Source organism: Adiantum capillus-veneris, chromosome 1 (assembly GCF_014529385.1).
Source record: "Adiantum capillus-veneris isolate H3 chromosome 1, ASM1452938v2, whole genome shotgun sequence".
NCBI lineage: Eukaryota > Viridiplantae > Streptophyta > Polypodiopsida > Polypodiales > Pteridaceae > Adiantum > Adiantum capillus-veneris.
This window is the reverse complement of record NC_140931.1, coordinates 5430740-5454195: the sequence shown is the minus strand read 5'-3', so window position 1 is coordinate 5454195 and position 23456 is coordinate 5430740. Positions and strand designations below refer to the sequence as shown.

The 23456-nt window shown below is 44.2% G+C and overlaps 1 pseudogene; it reads right to left on the bottom strand.

Moving 5' to 3' along the window:
* The window catches only part of LOC147464241 (uncharacterized), a 36853-nt pseudogene extending 17832 nt beyond the window's left edge, over positions 1–19021 (bottom strand).
* Between the last annotated feature and the right edge of the window lie 4435 nt (positions 19022–23456).

Below are 23456 nucleotides of genomic sequence, written 5' to 3'. Positions count from 1 at the left end.
AGAGTAGATCGTTTTCTCTTCTACTCTTAAGGTTCTATACCAATCTCTAGCCTTTTCGCTTAGGGTCAAACTCAAAGCCTTACACTTATGTAGCTCATTGTGCTCTTCCAAGGAATCGCACACATGTTCAAAGACTTCCATATGCTTTCTAGCATCTCTGTCTCCACTGAATTTCTGTATGAGCTTAGCTACTTGAACTGCCTTGCTCCTAGGCTCTCTATCAGGTGCACTACGCATGTTTTTCGCAATAGAGCGACCGATAGTTTGAGCAAATGCTGCCAAATCTCCTATTTGAGCAGGTATAATGGGTGTATGTGCTCCTGGAACCACATGTGAGATGGGAGTTGGCCTTGGCCTTGGCCTTGGCATACGCGCGGCTCTTGGGTCCCAAATTTTGTATGGTGGTGTACGAGATGGTGGTCCAAAGTTTACAGGCGTGGCCCTAGGCATAGGGGGTGCTTGATATGGGATGTTATTATTAAATGGCATGGCTCCACTTGTATCAGAGCTTGGATAATTCCATCGTGGATTGTAAGCTCTTGGAATAATCGGAGGTGAAGGAGCTACATGAGGCTGAGGTACGACAGGTGCACATGATTGATACATACATGTAGGTATAGTTGGGGGCACTGTGCTACTAGGCATCGGCGCAGTGTTAACAAATAAACTCCATGGTGTACTTCTTGTCATGCTCACCATTGGGATATGCATGGTAGCCGTAGTGTCATTAAGAGAAAGACGAGCTAGATCTGTGAAGGTAAAGCTGCCACTTGTGGGCTCCGATTGTACTGAGGCTTCTGGCGAAACAACAAATGGAGGATCAATGGGGCTCACTGAGGGAGTCTCCATTTGTGACAGGGTTCGTTGGTTGGCCTTTCCCGTATCCAAGAATCTCATTAGGCCTGTTGAAGGCATGTTGATCCCTGTGTTCTGTCTTTCTAACTCGACAATCCTATGGAGGACATCACAGACTTTCTGTTGTTGCTCATCTATGCTAGTAGCACCCGATGTGGATTGTAGAACATCTAACCAACCCACATGATAGGTGTGTCCTGTGTACCGATCAGTTAAAGCTTCTGCTTGTAGGTCATACTCCCAATTTTCGTTTAGGAATATCCCATCTAGGCCTGGCGTGCTGGAGGTTTCCCTTGAAGTGGAAGCATTATTGCTCCCCATAGCTTGCCCCTCCGTGACTGCTACCTTGGGAGCACTCGGTTGCTCGGCTGGCATGATTGTTGTCATAGGAGCCTTTGCTTTCAGGGCTCGACTTTGTTCTAGCCTTCGTAGGTTCTCAATTTCCCTCTCCTTTGTTGCTTGCATATAGCGTTCGATCTCTTTTACTTCGGCAAGACACCTACCATCGGGTAGTAAAACCTCAGAGGGAGATAGTCCTAAAGGATCAGGAGCTGCACTGGATGGAACATTCACATGCACACTCTCAAGAAGCATAGGGTCCATTTTAGGCATGAATGACGAATTTACCTCCCCACTCCCTTCATTTATTTCATTAACCGCATGTTCGGAGCGAGTAGCTCTACTAAGGGTCTCTTTTAAGCGGCTAAACACGCTGGACCCGGGCCGTGGGCCCATGGCATGCATGTCTTGACTTGAACTATCAGGGTTTGGTGTAGGATACCCCTCCATGACTTCGTAGTCAGAGGAAGAATCATTAGACGCGATATGAGGATCTTGGGTCGCGCTACCTTGAGTCCCGACCGAAGGTCCAGAACCTAGGGTGGAGGAATAATGGGTGCCCGCGTAAATGGAGGCACTACCAATAGGCTCGTGCTCTAACACTCGTCCAAAGCGTAGGTTCATATGACTTGGATCCCCTAGAAGTGTCAGTGAGGGCCCGTGAAGGTTGCTCACCTAGTAATTTTGGGTGTTTTGCAACCCAAGTCTTTTCTTATTTATTTATTTTTTGATTTTTTGGTCCTTTTTCTCTGACCCAGCTATAGAATAGAACGTATGATAGCTCAAAATGACCGTCTCGGTCAGAGGGACATGCCATGCTTTACAGCCCTCCGTTTGGTCACTTTATGCCCTCGGAATCCCTAAAACCGTCAATTTCTAGTAGGGAACTAGGCCCAAATTAGAAAGTCTAAGGGTGCAAGTGGGAAGAGAAGGGAGGAGAGTGGAGGACTTGCCCCACATGCTCTCATTCCCTCTTGAGGGGGTAGGGTATATATATAAGAGTGAGTTTAGTATATATCATAAGACTGAGGACTGAGGCTTGGGCTTGGGCTTGGGAAAATGATCCCGATCCCGATCACAATTTTAGTGTAGCCCCCCAGTCACTCACGCTTAAATATTTTCGGTTTTTTTAAAAAAAATTATTTATTTATTTTTTGGCGATGACCGCGCGCGGTTTAGGTGACCCTTTCCTGGCCACACACACTCTCACCTACCTAACCTCTTTGTCAACAGCTCATAGACAACTCACTACCTTATCTACTTACTAACAGTGCTGCTAACCAGTAACTAATCTGTTAACCACTCTACTAACTGCTTACTGACAGTGGGCTAACTGTCCACCTACTTCCTCTCTCACTACCTTACTGTGCAAAGACTGTGTGCAGGCAAACCTTGACAGAAAACTGTGTACAAACTGTGTGCGAACAGAAATTGCTAACTGTCTACCTACTTATTCATTCACTGCGAACAAGCTAACGACTACTAACCGTGCAAAGACTGTGTGCAAACAGAAAACACAACATTAAGCAGAAATCACAGAACTTGCAGACAATACAGAAATTAACAACTTGCAGAAAAATAACTCATTCCTCTTCCTCTTCCTCTTCTTTCCTACTACAAACAACTCATAGAAAAATGTGCGCTCCTTGCCGCACTGTCGAAGCAAGGGACTTGCCGATACACCGTGTGCGAGCCACAAATGGCTCCAAGCACACAACAAGACTAATCTAGCAAGTTCAAGAGAGCAAAGGGTGTGTCACTCACCACTCTACGCTCGCCTTCGTGGTGGATTCCTCGCCGCGATGAAGAAGAAGCTGCAGTCGTGCCGCGCTCAACCGCTTCGCCGCCGTTGTGCCTTCGTAATGCTCGATCGCACACACACTCTCCCTCTCTCTCTCTCACACATACACACACACACACACACGAGGAGGTGAAGAAGAAGAAGATGGAGATGGAGATGGAGCAAGAGCACTCTTCTATTGCACAAATGAGAGAATAAGTGAATTTTAGGTTTAGTTGGCTTTTATATGAGCTCACCCCATTCACACTTGGGCGCCCATGCTTAGCCAACTAATCCCTTGAATGTCCCGGTTAGAGTGCGCCTCTCATCGGCGATCACTCTTACCCTTTTCCTATTGGTCCGACAAGCCCGGTACCTGACTCTACCAAATACATAATACACGTCCGTCGTAGGTGATGGGGTGTCCGTGAGCCGTGAGGGTTAACACCACCAGCCCCACTGAAATTGCAGAACTTTGGCGAATACTGGTCATGCAATTTCCCACACACTTCCACCTGCGCAGTCGGTTGGGCGATGAATTTTAAGGCTTGAACATTAATTTTATTTAAAGGAAAGATCGACGGAGCGAGTTCATATTGCAAATTGAACACGTTGATTTTACGACAAGCTTGATCTCCCGATTTGCGACGTTTGACGACCATATATTGTGATTGCAGGGTCTAATTAGCACGGCTAATCATTGACATTGGAGGTGCATTCTACGGTTACGAGCTCTCTTTGGAATCAAGGTATTCTCCTTCTTTTTCCTACCATTGCACAATCGCCATGGATTCGGATATCAACATGACTTTTGACTTTGAGCGCGATGCGCCCAATCCTCCCAATGATGGCTCGTGGCTGAATACTCTCACAGAGGGTACCCGCGAAGCTATGGGAGGAGATGACGCTGTTGTGGTATAAAGCCCAATGTGGTCACCCAGGTAAGTGGGCGGGCCGCTAGGTATGTACACATATTCTTTTGTAAACACCTAATAAGAACTCACTATGCTCTACACATTACAGTAGAGCGAGTTCACCATATCGTCATGCTCTTCTTCTTGCACTCTCTCTCGCGTCGCACTTCCGCTCGTACTCCTTCAACTGGTATCAGAGCTCAAATCGAGGCTCGGGGCAGCATTTGCAGGTAACCAAAGTCACCTGCTCAGATTGGAGTGAGATTCGACAGGCGAAGACACGTCCCCAAATCAAGTGGGACAGCCCAAAGGCCTTGGTGTTCTCAGAATTTCATTCTGAGGTCATCTCGGCCACCGTTCGGCTTCGACAAAGTCTGCGCATGCCATTTTTGACTACGTGGTCTCGGCGAGTGCAGATCCGACTCTGCAAATTTGGGGTCTTGGCCTACGACTGCACGTGCTGAGGATATCGACACTCCCAGAGTGCTCATTTGTGGCTGTCTACACATCGAAGAACGGCTCACAGTTCTTGGAGGTGTGTCACATACGACACGGGCGCATCTACTCACAGACTGTAGGCGACATCTACTAGTTCATCAGGTAGCTTGTGTTTGCTGCTTGATATTCCAAATTACATACTGACATTGTAGGTACTTCCACATGGGATGTATTGTCAGAGATGATGTATGTCTGTTGAGGGTTTGCTGGCTGTGAGTCACGCAGCAAACAACCGTCGCAGCGGTTACAGCATATAATGGGAAATTTATGGATGTATGACTTTGTGGGAAGTCTATGTATTGTCAGATTTACTGCAGCCTTTGTTGAGGGTCGAGTGAGGTTTTATTGAGCTGGGGGATTCTCGAATGTTGAGATCCTTTCGGTGATACAGGTCTTGGAGTGATCCCTCGAGCACCCTTAGATAGGCAGCTAGGATGTATTGACTGTGAGTTAGACAGTTGGGATTGCATCTTTGCTTTACTGCCATTGAGGTATTGTCACAGTCTATACTTACAGGACAGTGACAGGACAGTGAGAGACAGTACAGGTGGAGGACAGGTTTACCCACAGCTTACAGTGTTAGAGAGACATTGGTTTTTTGAGCTGTTTTTGGTCTGTTTTTTGAGTACACCATAGCCATTTTACAAAGGAGACTCTGCCGAAATTTATGCAGAATCTGAAGCTTTCTTGGTTCATTTGACAGGTTGATATTGGTTCAGAGATCAGTTTACAGGGGAAACTATGCCGAATTTTTCCCAGGAAAGTAAACTACTGTGAAGCGTAGCTATGGCTGGATCACAGGACACTGCTCTTTACAATATCAAAAAGCTGGATGGAACCAATTTCCCATTGTGGAAGAAGCAGATTTGGCACGTGTTGGTACAAAAGAAGTAGATAAAACCTATAAATCTCAAAGGGATAAAACCAGAAGATATGGACGAAGATAAATGGAGCGAAATGGATGAATTGGCACTTTCTACCATTGTGCTGACTTTGGCAAAAAGCGTTTACTTCAATGTAGCAGACGAGATGTCGGCTTATGAAGCATGGACAAAGTTGAGTGATCTTTATGAGAAGCAGAGTGCAGCTTCACAGGTATACTGGCTTAAGAAGCTTGTTGACTTGAAGATGAAAGAAGGGACACCTATGTCCAATCATCTGAATGAATTCAACACCATCTACAATCATTTGTTAGCTCAAGGTGTCAAGTTTGATGAACCTGTTAGAGCTATGTTCCTGTTGATCACATTGCCGGAAAGTTGGGACTCTTTTCGCACAGCTTTGAGTAATTCTGCACCTCCAGATGGTTTGACCATAGCAGGTGTAGAAGGCAGTCTGCTTACTGAAGAAACCAACAGAAAGACAATGGACAAAGGCAAAGGAACAGCCTTAGTTGTTAGGGGAACGACCAAAGAAAAGTACAAAGGTGGAAAGAGGAATCAGTCTCATAGCAAGTCCTGCAGTGCTAAAGGCAAAAGTGACATAGAATGCTACCATTGTGGCAAGAAGGGTCACATGAAAAGAGACTGCAGAGAATGGAAAGCAGAAAAAGGCAAAGAGAAAGTTGAAGACCATGATGAGAAGAACAAGTCCTCAGTGAAGATTCAAGAAATAAATGTGACAAACACTGTTGCAGAGGATGACAGTCTAGTGTCAGGAGACATCTACTTCTTGAAGAATACAACGGACTCAGCTCTTCTTACAGCATCTGATGGAAATGCACTGAGTGACTGGATTATATACTCAGGGCATCACTTCATGTGTCTCCAAACAAGGAGTGGTTTACCTCTTATGTGACCCCTAAAGATCATGTTCGGCTAGGCAATGGGCAAACATGTGAGATCTTAGGTGTTGGAGATGTTCAATTGAAGTTTCAGAATGGCTCTTCTTTCACGCTGAAAAATGTGAGACATGTTCCCACAATTACAAAGAGCTTGATCAGCACAGGTTTACTTGATGATGCTGGCTACGTCACCACTTTTGGACTGAACATGTGGAAGATATCCAAGGGTTCTATGACAGTAGCACATGGAGTAAAGTCTGGAGGACTTTACATGATTTATGTATCAAATGTCTCTAAAAATGTAATCAATGTAACCGAGCAGCCGAACGTTTCTTTGTGGCATAGCCGGTTAGGACATATGTCCAAGAAGGGAATGGAAATCTTGTCTCGTTCTGGTTATTTGCATGGCTTTTCATTTAATGATTTTGAATTTTGTGAACATTGTCTGTATGGTAAGCAAACACAACAGCCACATAAGCATAGAAGCAGTAGAAGAGATACACAGTTGGCACTTGTTCATAGTGATTTGTGTGGACCTATGCCTAACCTATCTCTAGGGCGAGCTTCTTACTTTATGACATTTATAGATGATTACTCGAGGAAAGTATGGGTTTACTTTCTCAAGCACAAGGATGAAGCGTTTAGTGTTTTCAAAATGTTTGTGACACTTGTGGAGAATCAGAGTGGCAAGACGCTTAAATCCTTACGCACTGACAATGGTGGAGAGTATGTTTCAAAGGCCTTTCAGGACTTTTGTGAGTCAAAAGGTATAAAATGTGAACTTACTGCTCCTTACAATCCTCCTCAAAATGGTGTTGCTGAGAGTATGAATAAGACCATACAAGAGAAGGTCAGAAGTATGTTGTCTAATGCACAGCTACCAAATGGGTTTTGGGCTGAAGCTGTATCAACAGCTGTTCATCTTATAAATAGATCTCCTAGCAAGGTTTTGCAGAAGGATTCAGTGCCAGAGATGGTATGGTCAGGCAAAATGTCCTCATACAAGCATCTCAGAGTCTTTGGCTGTGAGGCATATACTCACGTTCCAAAGGAATTTAGGAACAAACTTGAGCCAAAGAGTAGAAAGTGCATCTTTCTAGGCTATGGTAATTCTGGTGAGATGGGGTACATACTTTGGGATCCCGAATCTAGAAAGGTTATCCGCAGCAATGATGTTCACTTTAATGAATCCAAATATCATTCTAAACCAGAGAGGGTTGAGGAGATTAGAAGAGTTGTCTTCCAAGAAGATGGACCTGCACGTGCAAGACAAAATGTCAGGGCTCAAGAGAAGCAAGGATAGGATAGATTGGAACCACAAGTTGTGGCTGAGCCTGAGCCACCTATTTTGTGAAGATCTGGATGTATCACGTGACCTCCTGATCGGTTTGTTCCATCTATGAACTATGTCATGCTGACTGATTGCAATGAGTCTTCATGTTACAAGGAAGCATTGCAAATGGAGGACTCCGGGAATTGGCAACTGGCCATGCAGACAGAGATGACAGCTCTGCATAAAAACCAGACATGGAAGCTTGTTAAATTACCACTGGGCAAAAAGGCTCTACCTTGTAAATGGGTTTACAGGTATAAGATCACCGCTCATGATAGTCAGCCAAAGTACAAAGCAAGGCTTGTTGCCAAGGGCTTTAAGCAAGAACAAGGCATTGACATTGATGAAGTCTTCTCTCCGGTGGTCAAGATGACTACATTGAGATGCTTTCTTGCATTGGTTGCCATATTAGATTTGGTGTTGCACCAAATGGATGTCAAGACAGCGTTCTTGCATAGTGACTTAGATGTGGAAATTTACATGCAGCAGCCAAAAGGGTTTGTTGAGAAAGGCAAGGAAGATTTGGTATGCCAGTTGTTAAAGAGTCTTTATGGCTTAAAACAATCACCGAGGGCATGGTACCATAAGTTCCACAAGTTTATGCTTTCTCAAGGCTACAAACGTAGTGAGTTCGATCATTGTCTATATACAAAGAAGGCTAAGGATGGCAGTTGTCTGATCCTTATTTTGTATGTGGATGACATGTTAATTGCTGGCAAGCACTTGGAAGAAATTTCAGCTTTGAAGTCAAAGATGGAAAAATCGTTTGACATGAAAGACATGGATGAGGCAAGTCATATACTTGGCATGCGCATTGAGAGAGACAGATCAAAGAAGTTGATTTGGTTATCTCAAACAGAGTGTATTGACAAGGTTATGCAACATTTCAATATGGAGATGGGAAAGGCATTGAGTGTTCCATTGCCACCATATGTAAAACTTAGCAAACAAGATTGTCTTGTGTCTGAGGAAGAACAAGCTGAAATGGATAAGATTCCATATGCGCCTGCAGTGGGTAGTTTGATGTATGCAATGATTGCCACTCACCCAGACATTGCATTTGCAGTGGGAGTAGTAAGTCGATACATGTCAAACCCAAGCAAGAAACATTGGGAGGCAGTGAAAGGAATATTGAGATACCTACAAGCTACAAAGAGTATGCGTATATGCTATGGGAATCAGGAGCTAGGTGTAAAGGGTTTTAATGACTCGGATTATGCAGGTGACTTAGACAACCGAAGGTCTACACCAGGGTATGTCTTTACATTGGCTGGTGGAGCAGTATCATGGCGTTCTAGATTTCAAGATTGTGTTACTCAGTCTACTGCAGAGGCTGAATATGTTGCAGCATCAGAGGCATGCAAAGAATCAATTTGGCTTAATTGACTAGTAACATATTTGGGAATCAAAGAAGAGATGCCTGTGTTATATTGTGATAGTCAAAGTGCTATACAATTGGCTCGCAATCCAATTTATCACTCAAAGACAAAGCATGTGGATGTGAAGTATCATTTCATCAAGGAAATGCTCGAGGATAAGTGTGCGCTCCTTGCCGCACTGTCGAAGCAAGGGACTTGCCGATACACCGTGTGCGAGCCACAAATGGCTCCAAGCACACAACAAGACTAATCTAGCAAGCTCAAGAGAGCAAAGGGTGTGTCACTCACCGCTCTACGCTCGCCTTCGTGGTGGATTCCTCGCCGCGATGAAGAAGAAGCTGCAGTCGTGCCCCGCTCAACCGCTTCGCAGCCGTCCTGCCTTCGTAATGCTAGATCGCACACACACATTCCTTTGCAATCTAGTAGTTTTGGAAGTTGTAAAAGGATTTCAAGCAGGACTCTGTGCAACTAGTCAAATCTCCCTGATGGAGCTAGTTCCAAAGGTCTCGAAGAGCTTTCTATATAAGGGGCAATGCTAATGGACAAGAAACACCTGTTTGTGTCGATGGTCGCCCTTGATTTGAAGAGTGAGTCGAGATAAAGATTCCATGAAGGTCCAAATCCTACCAATAGCAACCCGCTCCTGTACACACTAGGAAACAAAAGGAATACCTCCAGGAGGCACATTAGTGGAAAAAGGTACCAACACTTATTGAACACAACAAAAAACATAAGGAACCCTAACCTAATTATTTGCACTCCCCCTACAGAGTCAAGGGAATAGGATATTGTAGAGGTTGGGGGGAAACCCTAAGGCTAAACCCCTATCTTCGTCGTCGAGATAAACAAAGTCATCATCCATCAGACCATATGTGCCATCCGTGTAGTCGTGTAAATTTTCTTCTTCATCATAGGTGCCCATGTTTACTAAGAAGGTCACTAGATCCCTATAGTCATCTTGGTCAAAAGGGTAGGCTTGTGCAATGGGAGAAATGCTCTCTACTAAGTATGGATCAGATGTGGTCAAAAGACGTATCAGCCATTCTAACTCCTCAAAATTCCTCTCACATGCTAGCGTACCTATCAAATCCCATTCACATGCAAGCACTGGAAAGACCATGTGAAATATTTGTGAAAAGTAACGAGGGTACCTCTCACCCAAGGCAGGAGTGGATGACTCTAGCGTACTAGCCATATCTGTACACGCAAATAGATGATGGTTAGAGTGCAAATATTACAAGGGTCGTGTTCTTGTGCATAATTTGTTTTTATGATTTGTGTTATGGATCTTGCTCTTTTACTTTTTATCTTGTTTTTGTGAGTATAAGTCTTTATATATACATTCCCTAAGATCGGAGATTAGGAGGTCAGGGAGAAAGGTTGAGAGGGAAGCAAGTGAATGATGGATGTCCACAAACACTCCCCCCTTCCTTGGGTAGATCATACCGTTTGAAATGATGTCGTCACCCTTTGAAACCAATTGTTCCAGTTGGTAATAGGTGAGGATTTTTGCAAGTAGTTTTCTATTACCCTAGGTGCCTCGTCAAGTTGCAAGGGTAGTAAGGTACTCTCCCAGGATAGAACTTGAAGTGGTTCATCAAGTGATTCTTGAACACTGGGAGGTGTGGATTCTTTTGTAGCTACATGGAGGTCCACTACTATAGATGGAGGGTGTGTAGAAGCGTTTACCTCTATGGATGTATTACATGAGGAGCTAGAAGCTTCATGGAACTCCCCCCTTCTTGAGCTAGGTGGAATAAATTGGTTTTGCTTTGGAGCCCAAACTAGCTCTAGACTAGGTGTGTAGCATTCTGTGATCTTTCCCTTCCCACGGTCTGCCATTGGCTTTAGCGTTACACTGTTTGACTCATATGGGTTTGTTGTCGATAGGGAAGGAAACATTTTACGTTTAGGTACCCAAATTTGCTCATTTCCATCATAGTAGCCTTGCGCTTCTAATAGTTGTTTTGGAACCATCGTGATTTGGTCTTGACTCTCCTAGGGCGCGCTCTTGGTTTTCCCAGGAAATGTTTTCTTGGAATGGATGGGAGGGTTGAGGTAGTTGGAAGTAAGGCCTTGGGGACCCATTGATATGTACTCTTAGGTCGTGCAGGTTGAGTACTTGCAATATTACTGCTTGCTGCAACTACAAGTGTTGAGGTGCTAGATTCATGGGTAGCCGGCAAAGACGAGTTAACCACCTTGGCTTGTGAATGTTGGCTATCCTTCAACTTTGCTAGAGTTTGCAACGTAGGTGACTTTGCTTGAATGATAGGGGTAAGAGTCGGTGGTCGCATCGTGACACTACCAGTATCCCAATCAATAGTGCATTTGGTTTCCAACATCCACGTGCGTCCGAGGTTTACGTTGCCTTCCATAGCTCGTGCGGGCATGACTAGAAACCTCTGTACTATGCTTCCATTGTCATAGACAACAGGGGTCTGAAGGAGTCCAAGAATAGCAGTTTTCTTTTTATTAATGCCCTTGACTTGCATCGTACTCGGGGATATTGTCGGTTTCCCTAATTGACACCAAACTCCATAGGATAACAAATTGTGTTTAGCTCCCGTATCTAATAAGGCATTGTATAGTACTTTCCCATAGGGGCTATTTAGCTCAATTGGGTATCGTAGGGGTGGCTCAGATTCTACTGAGTTGTCATCTGTGTCCTTGAAAAATGCTTGCGTGATTCCCAGATTAGCCTCTCGTTGGCGTCTAAGATGTTGTTGTCGTTCTCAAGCCTCAACTCTTGCTTGGATTTTTTTAAGCTCTGCTTGTTCCTTGGCAGCCTTCTTTTGATGGATGACTTGCAACTCTTCCTGGCTTAGAGGATCATAATATCTTTTGAATTTACTCCCATTAAGGAATCCAATGGTTTCAACTCCATCTAGAGTCTCCCACAACAAATTGCCTTTCTTCATCTAGCCTTTCCAGGATATATAATCGCTCCACTAAGGGGTTACCATCCCAACCTTCTTGAGAAGCTACTCGAAGACTAGGAATGACAAACTCCCATGGCATAACTGCTTCTTGGCCATACACCATCTTAAACGGTGTGCAATTAATAGCAACTTTATACGCAGTACGATAAGCCCATAAAGCTGATGTAAGCTTTAGGTCCCAATCAGTGCGATGAGCCTTGACTGTCTTTGTCAAAATGGAGATGAGAGTTTTGTTGGTACTCTCAGCTTGGCCATTTGCTTGGGGATAATAGGGTGTAGACTTGTGGTGAGATATCATGAAGTTTGATGTGAGTTCTTTTATTACTTCATTTATAAAATGAGTTCCATTGTCACTCACAAGTTCAAAGGGGCATCCAAAACGTGTGATAATGTTCTCAAAGAGGAACTTAGCTGTTGTTTTTGTATCTGCCTTTCGTGTTGCTTTTGCTTCAGCCCATTTGCTTACATAGTCGGTAGCGACAATGATATATCGTGATTGCGTGTTACGTGCAGCCGGACTAATCAGTCCTACAATGTCTAAGCCCCACTTTTCAAATGGTTGGGTTACCTTGATGGGATGTAGAGGCATCCTATCCCTTCTTTGTGGCTTGTTGAAGCGTTGGCATTCATCACATCCCTTTGCAAAAAGTGATGCATCCTTAAACAGAGTGGGCCACCAATAGCCTGACTGTAAGATCTTTCGGGCAGTCAACTTTCCTGAAAAGTGACCACCAGCTACGTCCATGTGTGCCTCTTGTAGAATATATAAATACTCATCCTCGCGGGCACAGCGTCTAAGAACATCATCTTTTCCTCTCTTATAGAGAGTTCCAGCCAGTAAGCAATAGGGTTCGCATTCCTTGATTAATTTTCGAGTTATATCTTTTCGCAGTTCTTTGGGTGGAAAACCATTAACTAAGAAGTTAACAATCTTTTCACTCCATTCAGGCATTCTCTCAACAATGAACAAAGGAGTATCAGGCAATTCATCATCAACCCCCGTAGGAGCTTCGCCATTAGGGATACGAGATAAATGATCCGCCATGACATGTTTCCTCCCAGGCCTCACAACAACGGTGAAGTCAAACTCAAGAAGAATTAACAACCATTGCGTAATTCGACCTGTGGAACACGGCTTGTTTACCATATATAGCAATGCTTGATGATCAACATAAAACACAAACTTGGTAGCAAGAAGGTAATAGCGAAATTTCTTTACTGCGTAAATCATAGCTAGACCTTCGCACTCTGTAGTAGTGTAGTTCATCTCGGCATCATTTAATTGGCGACTTGCAAAGCTAATAGGGTAGTCCAATTTATGTTCTCCTGGTTGAGTTAGAACTCACCCAATATCAAAATTTGATGCATCAATATGCACATGAAAAGGTACATTCCAATCAGGTGTTCGCAGGATTGGAGCACTTGTTAGGGCCTTCTTTAATAACTCATATGATTGATGACATTCTTCCGTCCAGTGAATCTCGGTAAGAAGCTTGTACAATGGACGCGCTATCTCGGCAAAGTTTAAAATAAATCTTCGATAATAACCAACATGGCCCATAAATCTTTGAACTCCTTTATAGTTCGTAGGTGGTGGCAAATCGGCAATGACTTTAATCTTACTCTCATCTGTGGATATCCCGTTCTTGGACACTATATGCCCTAGAATGACTCCATGCTTAACCCAAAATTGGCATTTGAAAGGGTTCAATGAGATGCGATAAAATCTGCACCTTTCAAATATTTTTCATAGATATAACAAATGCTTCTCCCAAGAAGAATAAACACAAAGGTCTTCTAGGAAAGCTTCACAAAACTCCCTTATAAATTCTTTAAACGCAGTGTTTATTAATCGTTGGAATGTAGCAGGGGCATTCGTTAAGCCAAAAGCCATAACACGAAATGCAAACACTCCAAACTTTGTGATAAAAGCAGTTTTAGCTTGGTCCTCTAATGCAATTGTGATTTGATTGTAACCAGAGTAACCATCTAAAAATCTATAAGCTTCCTTGCCCGCAACTCTTTCAAGCACATGTTCTGAATATGGCAAGGGATAATGATCTCTCCTAGTGACTGCATTAACTTTCTTGAGGTCCACGCACACTCTTAGTTTCCCATTCTTTTTTGGCACAATGACTATTGGAGAAACCCATTCTGAGTGCTCAATAGGGTATATGAATCCACATTGGATAAGTTTTTCAATCTCCTCTTGTACAATTTTGGCGTACTTAGGATTCATTGGATAGGGTCGTTGCTGGACGGGTTTAGCATTGTTGATCATGGGAATTGTATGTTGCACCACAGAAGGTGGAACTCCCTTCATGTCATGATATGTCCAAGCAAAGATATCCTTGTATTCCTTGAGGAGCTCCTTAAGTACAGCCTCTTCAGTTTCGGTAAGGTCTTGAGCAATAAAGACTGGTTTAGACTCCTCACCTGGTTCTGCTAATTCTATCTCTTTAACTACCGCTGGACCATCATAGACTCCACTGCTTCCATTGGTAGGTATTCGTTGGGCTTTGGCATACACAACCTTTCGCTCCCCCGTGGTATAAGATTTAAAATGTTCAGGAGCCGTATGTAAGTCAGCAGGCTCTTGTCCTGACGGAGACCTTTCTTTTAGTTCTGCCTCCTTTTGTTGTTGTGCTAACTCTCGGTTTTGACGTCTTCTTATAGTTCGACTCAATTTCGGCTCTGTAACCTCCAATTGAGCGAGGTCAATGGGTCGCGGGCTGCACCACATGACACTCTGGAGATGTTCACCCTAATTGTCTACTAGCTTTCGATAAGCATCACATGCCCCTAGATAGCTAAGCCATTCTGCAGTAGATCCTTCCTTGTTTATCCTAGCTCTTACATTTGCTCGATATCGTCGTCTCTTATATGACCTTGTTTCTTGTTAAGGTTTTGATTTTGGTAAATGTTTGAACTCGACTCGCTTGATAGGTCTTCGCTTGTATCTTCTTCACTCTCATATAAATTACCATAGATGGTCGTACTAGACCTTGAGTGTTCAGTTTCTATACTTGGCTCACTCGATGTTTCCTCAGGTTCTGAATCCATTTCTCCCTGAGATTCTGTTTCTAATGTGTATTGGCCTGAAGCCTTTGAGGAATCATCGATTTCACTCTCAGGTAGGCGTGCGTCTTTCTTATCATCGGATGTTACATGCGCTACACCTAACATGTTTACTGGTGCAATGTGTGGTATCTCTTCCCCATCTGGTGTTACCCAGGTTGTTCCTCTAGCTCCCCATGTATCTATAGTTGCCGCTAGGTGTACCCAATCGACATTGTCTGACTCAGCCATTCCGGGTAGGATATCCATATAAGGAGAGTTCTCCCCAATATCCGTGTCTTCGTTACACGTGTAACAATATTGTAATGGAGCTGAGTGAATTGTTGTGTCTGATCGATTATCAATGATGAATTTATTTCCTAGAGGATGCGTTCGACCACTTAAAAGATCAACTCGAATGACAGAGTCTTGGAACTGTAAGTAGACGTGGTGTTTGGACGAGTCATGCACCATTTTTGCTTCCCTCATGAATGGACGCCCTAAGATCATCTCAAATGACATAGGATGCTTGGAAAAATCCATAACAATGAAAGTTTGCCTTACCTTGTGTCCCAAGACCTTGATCCTGAGATCCTCAAGCATTCCAGTAGGTGTAACAATAGATCCATTAGCCATTTTTATGACTACGCTTGTGGCTTCAAGGCGAGGTCTCCCCATAGACTCCCAACAACTCTTTGTCACCATGCTGACTCCCGCACCACCGTCAAGGACTCCCTTTACAGTTAATCCTTTAGTAGTGATTGGCAGAGTAGCATTAGATTCATCACCTTCAAAGTATTGCCCCAACTTGTTAACGGGTACTTCAATTACAGATTCATGTCCCGCTAGGTCAGATGGTGGTGCTAAATGTTCCTCATCATTCATTACCGAATCAGGTTTGTTCATATGTGCAAACTATGGTAATCCGGCCTGTAATTCTCCATTGAGGAAGGCTCGAAGAGCTGAGCCTACCTCAGGGTCTTTATATAGTTTGGACATGATGGTGGTTCTAACTTCTGAAGACATGAAATCCATCAATTTGGCAACATTTAATGGCATCTTGTGGGACGTAGGGCCCTGACTAGAGAATGGTGAAGATGGAATCTCCACTTCCTCAAGGGGGTCGGGCATTCCCTCACCAAACATTCTCCCTAGTAGGAAAGGTGTGTGTCCACTTTCAGATGTCCTACCCTCACTCTCTTCCCGAATGATACTAGGTATAGCTAACGGCCTGTAGTTCTTGTGAGGTTGAACATGTTGGGAAACACTGTGTCCGACATCTGGATATGTTTGGGTTCAGGTTCTAATGTTCGTTGAGTTTCTTCCACCAAACCCCTCAGTTGTTGGACTCGTTCAAATTCCACTGTTGGGTTTGGATAGGTTCCAATCTTTCTCTTGCAATCCTCATTTTTCGTCTCTCGTGGCTTATCTTGGGGGTTCGCAACTGGGTGGTTTAACTTTGAATACTCTTTTGGTGTTCGTCGTAATTCCCTCTCGTGATCCTCCTCACTGGCTTTTTCCTTTGTAGTAATAGTTTTGGTCTCCGTGGTCTCTATCAAATCTGAGTCATCCTCAGGGTCATTCATATACACGGGATCCTCTCCTGTCCCTATGTTAGTCTTTGAACTAGGTTTTGAGCTAGAAGCATTAAGGGATTTCTTTCTTCGTGTTTTCTTCTTTCTCGCTCGGCCAATGGATGCAGCATCTCTCTCTTCGAGGATGTAATTTTGCTTTTGGAGCATCGACCGTGTGAGTGCATTCACTGGTGCTATGTTTATAGTTGGTGGTGTCCCATCAACAATCTCTATTAAGTTCAATGGTGTGATTTTCGGTGCGTTTGGATTGTTAGGACACTGTGCGATCAAATGATCTATGCCACAACGATTACAAATGAGTATTGGCATTGCCAATGCACTCCCTTGACTTGTTTGCATTAGTGCAGCATTCTTTTGCATTCTAATGGGGCACTCAGCTACTCGATGTGGTCCACCACATTCGTAGCACTGAAGAAGTGGTCTCCTGGCAACACTATTAATGTTTTGGCCTCTTGCTGCTAGCGCACTAGCTTGATATACCAGTTTGATTTGTCCCCAATGGTCTTCCATATAGTACATGGGACACTCCTCAAGCATGTCGACTCCATAGGTGATACTAGAGTCTATGTCCTCTTCGCAATCTACATAAGTACTAGATGACTCGCAACCTATTTGGTTCATAGGTGTAACTCTTGCATGAGGGGGCTGTGGTCCTAGCACCGGAGGTGGCAATGGTGTGGTTTGGACCACATTTTGGGTTCTAGGGACCATGTGCTGTAATGGCAACTGTTGCTCCATGGGTGGGGTAGGCATCAATGCAGGAACTCGAGGTGAGTCTGCCCAAGGTATAGGCAGTCTATTTTCCATGATGCGTTTAAGCATTAGGCAATCCTTCGCTTGATGGCCATACCTACCACACGCGTTACAAGTCCCGTTAAACTTTACTCTGAAAGTAGGGCATTCACTCGTAGTATGTGGGTCCAAGCAAATTGAGCGCCATTGTTGCTCCCTTCTTGGATACATATGAGTGTTTTGTGGAGCATGATTACCCCTAAGGCTTTCTTGGATGGCCTTGGTGAGATCTGCCAAAGTCATCTCAGATATCGTTTGCTCTTTCACGATTGGCTTTATCTTCATTTGCTCATGCCCTGATGCTTGCGAGCTACTTGACTTCAGCTCCGCAGACACTCTTTCTCCTGCAATCATTAAATTATCCTCCAATTGGATTGCATTCATGGTGACTGCTTCCCAAGTAGTGATACCTCTAATGACTAGGCCATTATAGATACTTTCATGTCGTCGTCCCCTAATGAATCTATCGAGCAATTGGTTGTTGTTGAATCGCTCGTTTGGATTGCATCAAGAATTCAAATTCTTTAGGCGACTAATGAAGTCTCTCACGGATTCACCTTCTTCTCGTTGGGCTTTCTGGAGCTGAGAGGCTACACCCCAAAGTACTCCCTCTCGTATGTATTCTTTTAAGAACAGTCTCCTAAGAGTAGAGTAGATCGTTTTCTCTTCTACTCTTAAGGTTCTATACCAATCTCCAGCCTTTCCGCTTAGGGTCAAACTCAAAGCCTTACACTTATGTAGCTCATTGTGCTCTTCCAAGGAATCGCACACATGTTCAAAGACTTCCATATGCTTTCTAGCATCTCCGTCTCCACTGAATTTCTGTGTGAGCTTAGCTACTTGAACTGCCTTGCTCCTAGGCTCTCTATCAGGTGCACTACGCATGTTTTCCGCAATAGAGCGACCGATAGTTTGAGCAAATGCTGCCAAATCTCCTATTTGAGCAGGTATAATGGGTGTATGTGCTCCTGGAACCACATGTGAGATGGGAGTTGGCCTTGGCCTTGGCCTTGGCATACGCGCGGCTCTTGGGTCCCAAATTTCGTATGGTGGCGCACCAGACGATGGTCCAAAGTTTACAGGCGTGGCCCTAGGCATAGGGGGTGCCTGATATGGCATGTTATTATTAAATGGCATGGCTCCACTTGTATACGAGCTTGGATAATTCCATTGTGGATTGTAAGCTCTTGGAATAATTGGAGGTGTAGGAGCTACATGAGGCTGAGGTGCGACAGGTGCACATGATTGATACATACATGTAGGTATAGTTGGGGGAACTGTGCTACTAGGCATCGGCGCAGTGTTAACAAATGAACTCCATGGTGTACTTCTTGTCATGCTCACCATTGGGATATGCATGGTAGCCGTAGTAACATTAAGAGAAAGATGAGCTAGATCTGGGAAGGTAAAGCTGCCACTTGTGGGCTCCGATTGTACTGAGGCTCCTGGCGAAACAACATATGGAGGATCAATGGGGCTCACTGAGGGAGTCTCCATTTGTGACAGGGTTGGTTGGTTGGCCTTTCCCGTATCCAAGAATCTTATTAGGCATGTTGAAGGCATGTTGATCCCTGTGTTCTGTCTTTCTAACTCGACAATCCTATGGAGGACATCACAGACTTTCTGTTGTTGCTCATCTATGCTAGTAGCACCCGATGTGGATTGTAGAACATCTAACCAACCCACATGATAGGTGTGTCCTGTGTATCGATCAGTTAAAGCTTCTGCTTGTAGGTCATACTCCCAATTTCCATTTAGGCATATCCCATCTAGGCCTGGCGTGCTGGAGGTTTCCCTTGAAGTGGAAGCATTATTGCTCCCCATAGCTTGCCCCTCCGTGACTGCTACCTTGGGAGCACTCGGTTGCTCGGCTGGCATGATTGTTGTCATAGGAGCCTTTGCTTTCAGGGCTCGACTTTGTTTTAGCCTTCGTAGGTTCTCAATTTCCCTCTCCTTTGTTGCTTGCATATAGCGTTCGATCTCTTTTACTTCGGCAAGACTCCTACCATCGGGTAGTAAAACCTCAAAGGGAGATAGTCCTAAAGGATCAGGAGGTGCACTGGATGGAACATTCACATGCACACTCTCAAGAAGCATAGGGTCCATTTTAGGCATGAATGACGAATTTACTTCCCCACTCCCTTCATTTATTTCATTAATCGCATGTTCGGAGCGAGTAGCTCTACTAAGGGTCTCTTTTAAGCGGCTAAACACGCTGGACCCGGGCCGTGGGCCCATGGCATGCATGTCTTGACTTGAACTATCAGGGTTTGGTGTAGGATACCCCTCCATGACTTCCTAGTCAGAGGAAGAATCACTAGACGCGATATGAGGATCTTGGGTCGCGCTACCTTGAGTCCCGACTGAAGGTCCAGAACCTAAGGTGGAGGAATAATGGGTGCCCGCGTAAATGGAGGCACTACCAATATGCTCGTGCTCTAACACTCGTCCAAAGCGTAGGTTCATATGACTTGGATCCCCTAGAAGTGTCAGTGAGGGCCCGTGAAGGTTGCTCACCTAGTAATTTTGGGTGTTTTGCAACCCAAGTCTTTTCTTATTTATTTATTTATTGATTTTTTGGTCCTTTTTTTCTGACCCAGCTATAGAATACAACGTATGATAGCTCAAAACAAGCGTCTCGGTCAGAGGGACATGCCGTGCTTTACAGCCCTCCGTTTGGTCACTTTATGCCCTCGGAATCCCTAAAAGCGTCAATTTCTAGTAGGGAACTAGGCCCAAATTAGAAAGTCTAAGGGTGCAAGTAGGAAGAGAAGGGAGGAGAGTGGGGGACTTGCCCCACATGCTCTCATTCCCTCTTGAGGGGATAGGGTATATATATAAGAGTGAGTCTAGTATATATCATAAGACTGAGGACTGAGGCTTGGGCTTGGGCTTGGGCTTGGGGAAACAATCCCGATCAAAGTTTTAGTGTAGCCCCCCAATCACTCACGCTTAAATATTTTTGGTTTAGGTGACCCTTTCTTGGCCACACACACTGTTACCTACCTAACTCCCAGTCAATAGCTCACTACCTTATCTACTTACTAACAGTGATGCTAACCACTGACTAATCTGTTAACTGCTTACTGACAGTGAGCTAACTGTCCACCTACTTCCTCTCTCACTACCTTACTGTGCAAAGACTGTGTGTAGGCAAACCTTGACAGAAAACTGTGTGCAGACTGTGTGCAAGCAGAAATTGCTAACTGCCTTCCTATTTATTCATTCACTGCAAACAAGCTAACGACTACTAATTGTGCAAAGATTGTGTGCAAACAGAAAACACAACATTATGCAGAAATCACAGAACTTGCAGAAAACATAGAAATTAACAACTTGCAGAAAAACAACTCATTCCTCTTCCTCTTCCTCTTCTTTCCTACTACAAACAACTCATAGGAGAAGCACAAAGTGCCTCTTGGGCTTAGTGCAGGGCGATCCCCCGGCAGCGGCGCCAAAAATGTGCGCTCCTTGCCGCACTGTCGAAGCAAGGGACTTGCCGATACACCGTGTGCGAGCCACAAATGGCTCCAAGCACACAACAAGACTAATCTAGCAAGCTCAAGAGAGCAAAGGGTGTGTCACTCAACGCTCTACGCTCGCCTTCATGGTGGATTCCTCGCCGCGATGAAAAAGAAGCTGCAGTCTTGCCGCGCTCAACCGTTTCGCCGTCGTCGTGCCTTCGTAATGCTCGATCGCACACACACTCTCCCTCTCTCTCACACATACATACACACACACACAAGGAGGTGAAGAAGAAGAAGATGGAGATGGAGATGGAGATGGAGATGGAGCAAGAGCACTCTTCTATTGCACAAATGAGAGAATGAGTGAATTTTAGGTTTAGTTGGCTTTTATATGAGCTCACCCCATTCACACTTGGGCGTCCATGCTTAGCCAACTAATCCCTTGAATGTCCCAGTTAGAGTGCGCCTCTCATCGGCGATCACTCTTACCCTTTTCCTATTGGTCCGACAAGCCCAATACCTGACTCTACCAAATACATAATACACGTCCGTCGTAGGTGATGGGGTGTCCGTGATCCGTGATGGTTAACAATAAGCAACTTCAGCTTGTCAAAGTTCACACCACACAAAATCCTGCTGATCTACTTACAAAAGGACTTCCCTCATAGAGCTTTGCGCATTTTCGCAAGCAGTTAGGTGTAGGATAGTACATCACTTCTCTACATCTATTGTATATTAGCTTGTATAGTAGCTTCTCTCACACTAAAAGTACCACATTGGACTTTAAGTGGGAGGTTGTTGGAGTATAAAGCCCAATGTGGTCGCCCAGGTAAGTGGGCGGGCCGCCAAGTATGTACACATATTCTTTTGTAAAAACCTAATAAGAACTCACTATGCTCTACACATTACAGTAGAGAGAGTTCACCATATCGTCGTGCTCTTCTTCTCACACACTCTCTCGCGTCGCACTTCCGCTCGTACTCCTTCAGACGCTTATGAATTGCTCGATATCCAAGAATTTTGAGCACTTCAAGCATGCATACCAGTGATGGAAACAAATTTTGCATCCCTAAATGAAAATGTCACTCAATTATTCACTTTAGTGATACAATTTATGCAATAGCAGCCAAAGATCCTGTTGACACACACATCCATGAGCACGTAGCCCTCTTGGTCATGGACAAGGTCCATCTCCGGATTCTCTGCACGAGTTGGACGAGTTGTTGAAAAACACAAAGCCACCAACTTTTAAGGGAGAGGACCGAAATCGTAATAAGGATGTAGTGAATATCTTCATCAGCAAGTGGGATGGAATTCATGCCTTGCGACATACTCCGGATGTAGCCAGAGCACTATAGAAAAGACTGACTTTGGAAGGCAAGGTCTATAAATGGTGGATGTCTCTCAAGGAGAATAATATCATACCACAAATTTGGACAGGCTTTGAGGCTATGTTTAGAAATAAGTTTCTGCCCACAAATTAGGCAAATAGAAATTGGACGGCGTGAGACACGTGCTCCATGTGCCAACACCCCATCATTGCTTGAATATATCTCGCACTATCGGGATATTATCCTCTAGTTGGAAGGGTTAGACACCTTTCAACTAGTATGTGGGTTTATCCGTGGTCTGACGCCAGAGCTTAAGAAGCACGTCAAGACTCAGGATCCTAAAACACTTAAGGTGGCCATAGTGAAAGCCCACATTCATGATGATCCAGATGAAAAGAAAACACATAGTACTCATGTGCCTTCAAATACACATGGTAATACACACACACAGAATGTGCACAATAAGAGGAAATTTATAGTAGCTAATTCTGAAGCAGCTAAAAAACCCAAGGGGTCTCGAGGGCCTCTCTCTCCTGAGGAATTTGAGAAGGCTAAAAAAGAGAAGTTATGTTTTCAATGCTTGGGAAGCGGCCATGGAAAAAAGGATTGTCCAAAGGGAAAATCTGTTGCTCAAGGCAAGGAGAAAGCAGTGCACAAGGTGCAGCTACTGCCTTCCTCACGTTTCTCCAAGGTGGAGGTAACACACACCGAGGTGGTGCATGAATGTTGTATCACAGCTTCCATGTCGCAATAGACCTTCGGTCCACATGAGTTAGTGTGCATGCACGGATATCTTTGAGAGCACAAGGTGCGTGTCTTGGTAGATGACGGTGCTACTCACAATTTCATTAACTACGGATTAGTGAAAAAACTCAAATTTCTCCAAACTCCGAGTTCCCACCGTTACAAGGTAGCAATGATGAATGGTTATGATTCCGAAGTATGGGATACTCAAGTCAGAGCTGTACCGTTGGAAATTCAAGGCTATTCCACATCCTTGGATTTCCAGGTTATGAATATGGAACGGATAGATGTGATACTTGGTAGAGAATGGTTGCATAGCCTAGGACCATCATTGAAGCGTAGCTACGAGCAAACATTTTAATGTTTGAATCTCATGACGCACATGTCTTGTTGTTAAGAGAGAAGGATGCGCCTTCCTCACCATTGATATGTACAGCAGAGCTTATGAAGCTCATTTCTAATAATGAAATAGAAGAAGTTTTCTTGTGTTACTCATTGTGCCATTTTCATTCCAATGTTGAATCTATTGAACATTCCTCAACGCCCCATGCTTCTCTTTCATCTCTTCAAACAATGGCTACTTCTCAACAAGCAAAGGTTGCTAGTCAGTTAAAAGATTTATTAATGGAATTTCACGTTGTGTTTCC